General features: G+C 38.1%; 1 pseudogene; it reads left to right on the top strand.

Moving 5' to 3' along the window:
- Positions 1–5,262: 5,262 nt before the first annotated feature.
- Positions 5,263–6,234, top strand: LOC127691954 (L-lactate dehydrogenase A chain-like; annotated as a pseudogene).
- Positions 6,235–9,855: the final 3,621 nt, after the last annotated feature.

Below are 9,855 nucleotides of genomic sequence, written 5' to 3'. Positions count from 1 at the left end.
TCAATTATTATCTGTATGTATGTTTGTATGTGGGGCTATCCTTTCCAATCTAATAGAGTTTTAACAGAAGAAAATGCCTCATGGAACCTTTAGAATTTAAAATAAATGAATAGAGACGTTTCCAAATTAGTCATCTCTGAATAAAAAAGATTCAAGATGATATTTTCTTAATCATAGACAGGCCCATGTGTTGACTCAAATGAGGTCATTTTCATCCCTTTCCTTCTGAGTTAGTGTTCTTAAATTTGCTTGTCTTTCTCTGGATTCACTGGCATCCACTGAGTATAAGAAGAGTCTAAACGTGTCATCCAGAGCCATAAGATTTGAAAATTAAAACTAAAACTAATTCTTGTCATGCCAGAATGCACATTTCAAAACATGTGTCATAAATCCACTGTGAGATGGGTTTCAGCTGAATTCCAGTCTACTTCCCAGACATCTGTAAACAACATTTATTAGCTAAAGTGTCCTTAAGGGAGCTTAGCTTGTTGGTTTCCAAACCTCTGAACTTCTCAAAATGGAAGTTGTTAAATTTTAGTGGCAATTAAATGTAATCTTCTATTGGACTGAAGGTAACATGAGAGGAACATTATCATCCTTCTGATTTTTAATTTCTATAGTTTTCTTTGGGCACAGCATATATTTTTGATATAAAAATCACTTTGTGCTAACACTTTTTCCTAGTGAATCAATTCTCTAATCATTTAGGTGAGACCCATGAGATCTGTTCCACAGGAAGTAGAGAAGCAGTTGAGATTTTAATTATAATCATTTGGCTTCATAAAAATTTGAGATGATGAACCTCAGGGTTATTTTTATGGGAAATAATATTAAATGGGTAGAAATTATGGGATAGTCTATGCCTCGTTGGTGTTTTCTTGTAGGTTACATTTATCACTCTGAAATCCCATTGCATGAACATATGTATGAACTAAATTCATGCAATTAACTGGCTTGTATTTCAGGAGCTGCATCTATCAAGCAATATAATGCCAAGGGTTTTTGGTTGTTTTCTAATGTCTGGACTTAGGAGATAACAGCACTAGTTTAATTAAAATCAGTACTGCAGTTTGAAATGGTGTATCTGTGATATACTATTTCTCCCTTGCAGTAGGATAAAGATTAATCTGGCTTGGTTCAAAAGTCATATAGTAAAAGCATCACTTGATTTTTATTTATGGTCATTTTATATTAACTAATCTTTGATAACAAAATAGCCGAGGGAGTTAAAACTGTAAAATTTAGTATGATGTCAGCCAGGGTAGTAAATATTGATGCAAATGAAGCAGAAGCATGAGGGGAAACAATCGCAGGTTGTAATTCTATGTATCTTTGGGAATTTATATGACAGTATTAGAGCTAATGGCATATGCACCCATGTTCACCAGTAAATTTCATACTTTCTGTGTAGGGACTGAGCTTTCTTTGTATTTTATATAGCACTGAGGAACAGTGCATATAGTATTGGGCATGCCATGTAGCCAAGATCATTAAGAGGACTCTTCAGGTCACTTGGTCGAGGTAATAGCGACACAAATAAGTATGTAGTATTAAATTCAGAACATAAAGATCTTTCTGTCTGTTTTTATTTTATTCTATCTTGTTATCACTATTTTCATTATGATGGTGATAATTATTATTAGATGCCTGTTTATATGAGAGAGAGAGAGAGAGAGAGAGAGAGAGAGAGAGAGAGAGAGAGAGAGAGAATGCAAGGGTGTCAATTTGGTTGGTTGGTTGGGAATTGGGGAAGCTCTAAGTCAGGAGAGAAGGAACCATAATCATAATGTATTTTATAGAAATAACTACTCTTCTCAAAAGAAAAAAATGATAAGCAGAAAAAAGGGTGGAAAAGAGTTCAGGTGAGATATTGTGAATCTGAAATTAGCCTTCAGTGAAAGAAAAATGTAGGCACTATGGCAGAGGTTAGACCTGAAATTCTGTCTCCAGGGACAAGTGAACTCAGTGGAAGTACAAATAGATTGTCTAATGACTTGAAATATATCCAGTCTTCATAATGGAGACAGTTGTTTAAGCTCTTTAGCTCTAGATGAAAGATTCGTTAGAATACATGTTTCAGTAACTTATTCACATTTGTAAAAACACAATATAAGAGCTTGAATATCAGAGCTTCTGTCTGTAGATTGACTAGAATTTCATAATGCCAAACAAAGAAGTCAATATTGCTAATCATGTGTTTTCATGTTTCAATTTTTATATGGAGCTGGGGAAAACCAAAATAGGAAGGATGAAAGGCCCAGAACTTTGGGTAAATAGTAACAGTTTCCATTTCATTACATAGATATAATATATTTATATATAATTATATATTTTATATAATTATGTATGATTTCATGCAATATGGTATATTATATATTCTATAAATATATTATATACAATTTATTTATTTATTTATTTATTTATTTGTTTTTTTTCAAGACAGGGTTTCTCTGTGTGGTCCTGGCTGTCCTGGAACTCACTCTGTAGACCAGCCTGTCCTCGAACTCAGAAATTCACTTGCCTCTGCCTCCCAAGTTCTGGGATTAAAGGCGTGTGCCACCATGCCCAGTTTAACAATTTATTTATATACAATTTATAAGGATATATATGCATACATATATAAATACAACCTGATAAGTCTGTAAAGTATTTCTTGTGTCTATATGATTTCAGAGCTGATGACTTTTATTGGATAACTCATTAGAGAAATCAACCATGGGAAAAACTAGTTCTTCTTCTCTCAAGAGTCACTAGTAATCTGCAATCTTTGACTAGGTATGGAACCACTGTGAGATTTACCTCCTTCTACATTAGTATACCCATTGATATTATCATTATTTAGGTCTTCTTTAGACATGCATATTAATGTATTAATGTAGCAAAACATACATAGAAAAGATAACCAGATTTTACTTTTTAGCTCTTCTGATTATATATGTGACTTTAAAGAGGCCATATTGATCTCTTTCTGTACCTTAGTGTCTTTATAAATTATAAGGGAAATTTTACTATCTAATACCAAATGATAGTGCTTGTGGTGGCTTGAATATGCCTGGCCCACTGGAAATCACTTTATTAGGAGGTATGGACTTATTGGAAGAGTAATAGCATTATTAGAGGAAGTGTGTCACTGTGGAGGTGGGCCTCTGAGGTTTTATATATATATAGATAGATAGATAGACAGACAGACAGACAGACAGACAGATAGATAGATAGATAGATAGATAGATAGATAGATAGATAGATAGATAGTTTGGCCTCCTCCTGGCTGCTTGCAGAAAACAATCTTCTTCTGGCTGCCTTCTGATCAAGATGTAGAACTCTTGCCTCCTGTAGTATCCAGTCCGTCTGAATGCTTCCATGTTTTCCACCAGGATGATAATGGACTGAAACTCTGACAGTGTAAGCTACCCTCAACTAAATGTTTTCCTTTATAATAATTTCCTTGTTTATGGTCTGTTCACAGCAATAAAACCTTAACTAAGACAGAAGTCATAGGCTTGTTTAAACACATGAATCTATGGGTCCATACCTATTCATACTATAATGCAAACTACATTTAGTCCAATTTAAAAGGTCTTCATTGCCTATCATAATTTCAACAATATTTAAAGGTCTAAAGTTCAAAGTCTCTTCTGAGATTCATTTAATCTCTTAACTGTAATCCCTTATAAAATAAAAATCAAAAAGGAAATCACAAACTTCCAACATCACAGGATAGATATTACCATTCTGAAATATTATAGTGAGGAAATACTAGACCAAAGCAAGACCAAAAGTCAGCTGGGAAAACTCCAAACTCTATATCTCTATGTCTGATGTCTAAATTGTCTCAGCTGTGTTGACTGCAGCACATTTTTTTTTGTCTTGGGTTGTTTCTATTCTAGTAGCAGCTTTCCTTGGCAGGCATCCCATGGCTCTGACATCTCTAACATCTTGGGGTCTTCAAGGCAACTTTAACTTCACAGCTTGGGTCACTTTTCCAGCTCAGCCCTCTTTAACACTCTAGGCTCTGGCTGAGTCCACTTAACTGTTGCTACTGTTCTTGGTGAGCACCCCTGAATCACACTGGACAGATTTGAGTGTGTATATGAGACTTCGATGCTCTATCATTGTAGTAAATCACGTTCTGTACCAAAGATATTCCCTCTCCAGAAAGGCCATACCTCCTATCTCCAGAGGCTGCCTGTTTCCATTCTTTCTGCTGCCCCTCAGGGTGTTGTTAATTTATAATTTTAATTTGCTACTGTTATGAATCATAATATAAATATCTGATATACAGGATATCTAATATGCACTCACCCCAAAAGGATCACAATCCACAGACTTTTGAGAACCACTGACTTTTTTCTTTCTTTTTACTAGATGTTTGCTTTATCTACATTTCAAATGGTATCCGCTATCCTTGTTACCCCTTGGAAACCCCTATCCCATCCCCCCTTCCCCTGCTTAGCAACACCCCTTCCCACTTTCCTGACCTGGCATTCCCCTATATTGGGGCATTGAGCCTTCACAGGACCCATGGCCTCTCCTCTCATTGATGTCTGAAAAGGCCATTCTCTGCTACATATGTAGCTGGAACAATGGGTCCCTATGTGTGTACTCTTTTGTTGGTGGTTTAGTCCCTGGGAGTTCTGGAGGGACTGGTTGGTACATATTATTGTTCCTGCTATAGGGATGTAATCATCTTCAGCTCCTTGGGTCCTTTGTCTAGCTACTCCATTGGGAATCCTGTGCTCAGTCTATTGGTTAGTTGTGAGCCCTGGGTATTTTGATCCCCCTTCTAAGAAGGATCAAAGTATCCACACTTTGGTCTTCCTTTTTGAGCTTCATGTTGTCTGTGAATTGTATCTTTGGTATTCTGAGCTTGGGGCTAATATCCACTTATCAGCGAGTGCATACCATGTGTGTTCTTTTGGAGAACCACTGGCTTTTATGTTGATATTGGTGTATATATTGTTTCATGAATCACTAAATTCTCCAGTACTACCAGAGTCTGTATCGTAGTTCTCTCATGAAACCAATGGCATTTGTTGCTATCTAGTTTTTCAATTTTGTTTGTTTATTTTAATAATGAAAAAACACTCTTTCAATAGAGAGGAGAGAGAGAGAGAGAGAGAGAGAGAGAGAGAAGACCTATAAGGAACCTCTACTTTGTCTCTCATACACAACACAACACTCCCTAGCAGGTCAAGGAAAAAACAGATGAGATTATCTGAATCTTGGCCCCTCCAACTCAGGAAATCCATTGGCCTTGCAGTCATGGAGGAGATGAAAACAGGCAAACTGTCAGCCTCAAAAGATTCAAAGTCCAAGATGGCAACCCTCAAGGGGTTAAGCTGCTTGTGAATCTTCTTAAGAAGAACAGGTCCCCCAGAACAAGATTACAGTTGTTGGGATTGGTGCTGTATCTCAGTATCTTAAGGAAAGACTTGGAAGATGAGCCTGCCCTTGTTGATGTCATGGAAGACAAGCTAAAGGGAGAGATGATGGATCTCCAGCATGGCAGCCTTTTCCTTAAAACACCAAAAATTGTCTCCAGCAAAGACTATTGTGTAACTGCAAACTCCAAGCTGGTCATTATCACAGCAGGGGCCAACTCAATTTTTGTCCAGTGAAATGTGAACATCTTCAAGTTCATCATTCCCAACACTGTAAGGTACATTCCACAATGCAAGCTGCTTATTGTCTCCAATCCAGTGGCTATCTTGACCTACATGGCTTGGAAAATCAGTGGCTTTCCCAACAGCCAAATTATTGGAAGTGGTGATAATCTGGATTCAGCTCGGTTCTGTTACCTGATGGGACAAAAGCTGGGAGCTTACCTGCTGAGCTGTCATGAGTGGGTCCTGGGAGAGCATGGGGTCTCCAGTGTGCCTGTGTGTGGAGTGGTCTGAACATTGCTGGTGTCTCCCTGAGCCTCTGAACCCAGAAGTGGGCACTGATGCAGATAAGGAGCAGTGGAAGGATGTTCACAAGCAGGTGGTTGACAGTGCATATAAAGTGATCAGGCAGACATGGCCAAGAACATAATGAAGAACCTTAGGTGGGTGCATCCCATTTCCACCATGAATAAGGGTCTCTATATAATCAAGGATGATTAATTCCAGTGTCTCATGTATACTGGGACAAAATGCAATCACAAATGTGGTGAAGGTGACAATGATGCCTGAGGAAGAGGCCCACCTGTAGAAGAGTGTAGATACCCTCTAGGGAATCCAGAAGGAGCTGTAGCTCTAAAGTCTTCTCAGTGTCCTAACACTTTCCTGTCCAGGTTGCAGCAGGGTTTCTATGGAGACCACACACTTCTCATCTGAGCTGTGGTTATTACAGTTGCGTTGAAGTGGTCTGGGTAAAAAAAAAAATCTCAGTTCCACAGCCTTCCCCTGCTGCCCATGGTACTTGTGTAGTGGTAACCTGGTTAGTATGACAGTTTCCAAGACACACTGCCAACTGTGTGCTGGCCTCAATTATCCTGTAGTCTGCCGCACTGCTGTGCTGTGCACCCTCATCAAACATGCCTAGGCCAAAACTTCCCAGTTTGTGATAACCTGGCTCCAGTATTTAAATCCATTATGTATATCTTATGCATAAATGTTCTATAGGATATTTTATGCATTATAGGTATCTGTAGTGTACATTGTGGTACAATGTGAAATGTAAGATCTGCATATGGAACCAACCAGTCAACTGTCATGCCAATGAAAATACCAAATAAACCTTGAGCAGTGATAAAAATAATTAAAATGCAGTTACATTTGTATATAACAGAAAGAAGCAAGTAGAGAAAATATTTTTGAAGTGGGGCTTTATTATGTAACAGAAAGTAAGCTTAATTTTGCTATTTATTTATTTATTTATTTTCTTCTATGACAATTTCATACAGGTATATAATGCACTTTGTTCAGTGTAAGCCTCTATTATTCTTTCTTTGACCCAATCATTGTGAAGGAATAACTTTTTGTTCCAAAAACTTCTCTTTTATATCTTTGTATTGTTGTCTTCATCTTTGGTGATTTAAATGACTTTCTGAGTTACTTAGAGTTGTTTGCATGACCATGGATGGGTTCTTATTTACAGAACCACAGACAGCTCACTGTGCATATACTACTGAAGAAAATGACTCTCCCATGTCCAGTAACCACGAACTGTCAATAGCTCTTCAGGGAGAAGTGGTGCCTTATAATACCTTCTTCATCCATGTTCGAACTTTGGTGGGCCCAATCTTGTGCAGACCATGTGTAATCAACCCCAGTTCCTGTGATTTCATGAATATACTGGTCTTATAATGTTGCAATAAATATTGAAAAATGGACTGGTAACCAGCAGACCACATGACTCCAGCCATGTGATCTCAACTCGGTGGTCTCTCTGGGCAGGAGCTTCCAAGTCCCTTAGCAGACCGTTGCCATACCAGCCCCATGCAACAACTGTCCACCCATCAACCAGGAAGAAACAAACTCTTGAAGATTATAATTAACCAATCAGATTTATGTATCAGTAAATTCTCAATTTACAAGATGCCAATACAATAATTTCAGAACCATTTGATAATGATAAAAGCTTTATGCCAATTATTCTAACCTTATGATATCATAACTATCTGTGGCTACCAAAAACCATGCTGGAGCAGGTTCTTCCTCCTGTCCATTCTCCTCCATCTTGGCTTTCCCTCTCCTCTCTCTCAGATGCTCTCTGACCCTGCAACACTTAGCTCCACTTCCCCTTTCCCTGTCCAATCACAGGCCTCCTGCTGCCCTAATATTTTAGTGTGATTGGACAGGGAAAATCCTGTCACATAATAATGTTTAGAAAACAGTACTTATAGCATGACTACCATCCTCCAGCCCACAGTATTTCCACCTCCTCTTTGTTAATGTCCCTTGAATCTTTGAAGGGATTATGTAGATTTTCTGTTTAATGCTGGTCATGCTGCTTAACAGTTTCACTTCAAAAGGAAGATTCTCTAAGACTGAGAGCAGAACTAATCTATGGATATAAGCATAAGTATTCAGAAAGCACTTTGATACCATGTCCATTTATTAAAGCAGCAGGAGTAGGTTCTCCATCAGGGCATGTGTCCTTACCAGATATGGGCTTTTCATCAAGCCAACCATATCAATTATGGATTGCATCATGTGGCTCAGGCTTCAATGAAGAGTGGCTAGTTACCTCCTTGGCAGTCATGTTATTATTGTACCAGTGGGCACATCTTACATAGCATGCTAGTGTTGTAGCTTGAAGGAAACACACGAAAGACCATTTAATAAATCTTCTTCTCTCTGAGCAGTTTGCATGGTACTTTCCTGAACCATGAAAGCGTGGAACTAGGTAGGAAATGTCTAAGTTGCAGCTTGATTTCTCTACATTTATATAAAAGATTTTTACTAGATAACATTTTATAAATTCTCCCTTTTATCCAAATATGAGCCTATAACTACTGTACTCATTTCTGTTGGTACTGGATATCAAGCTTTTAGAAGGCAGGATAGATGTTACATAACTTGTTTCTGTGAAACAGACTAATACACTGTCTGTCACAAGTAGGAACTTTCTTAGTCAATACTTTATAAGCAAATTAAAGAATGAAGCAGGAAAGACAGAGCAACAGTACTCTAGACACACACTAAAAGGGCCTTCATTATCAATAAAGCACCATCTGTATCCTCTGGAGCCTTTTCCCTTTTAAGGCTAAGCCCACTGCTTACTATTCAAGGCACTGTTAATGAAGCCAGCAGCAGCAGCGAGAATTATAGATGTATGCTTTATGAGGTTGGAATGAGTGCAATTTCCCCCTGTATTATCCATAATTTTAGAGTTTGTGCTAGCCATTTGGCACCTGTTCCTAATCTCTCCATAAGTCAGCTGAGTCACAGGGACTGACTAATGACCAAAGTTGTCAAGCTCTCTCCTGCAAGCTTACTTTTAGGGACATTCTAAAGTCATGCTATCATTTTCCCAAACACCAGCCAACACCCTTGACCAGACTATTTCTCCTTATATCCAAGAGAAGTATTTGAACCTGGGCATAATGACATCACTTTAGTTCCTCTGCCCATCTGTATTCTAAGACCAGCACATGACAGGCTTGTGTGACATCTTGTGGTATTCTGTACCTCTCATTTCCAGGGGGGAAATTAAAGTTGAAAATATTGAAAATCCTCCATCAACAAAACTGTTTTTTTTTTATTCATTTCTTTGTCATTGCTACAAATTGCCTTGTGTGTGGGGGACACAAAATAACCCTTTAATCAGAAGGTTATGTTAGTAGGAAAGATCATTTTTGATGGCAATGCAATGTTCTTTTGCTATCTACTACTGTTCCTATAAGAGATGGCTAGAATTATAGTCTTGAGGTTCAGGTGAGGAATGATGTTCATTAGCAACTCACCCTTTTTTCTTCTGTGTTGCCTGGTTCAGGTCTTAAACTACATAGTGCTGGGCTTCCAAAGTGTTCCAGTATGTTGGTGAGATGGCTGCAAGGATCCAAGAGCTTGCCATGCAAGTGTGATGACCTGAGCTCACTCCCCACAATTCACAGCCTAACTTGATCACCTATGCCTTGTCATCTTTACTCCAACCATCTTCCTCCATCCTCTCTGTTTGTCTCTCTGTCTCCCTGTCTCTGTCTCTGTCTTTCTCTTTCTCTCTCTCTCTCTCTCACACACAAATCCTTTGGAATATATTATCTACTAGGAATAAGACAGGTAATAATAGCTGTTCAGTTGCTCGCTCAGGGTCATTTAACTACTTATCCTAAAATCATTTATATTTTCAATTTAGATATTTAAGTAAGTCATAAAACTAAAGAAAATTAACCTTGAAATGGAAAATAGAAAGCATCAAGTGATAACT

Source organism: Apodemus sylvaticus, chromosome 9 (assembly GCF_947179515.1).
Source record: "Apodemus sylvaticus chromosome 9, mApoSyl1.1, whole genome shotgun sequence".
Lineage (NCBI taxonomy): Eukaryota > Metazoa > Chordata > Mammalia > Rodentia > Muridae > Apodemus > Apodemus sylvaticus.
This window is presented reverse-complemented; position numbering and strand designations above follow the sequence as displayed.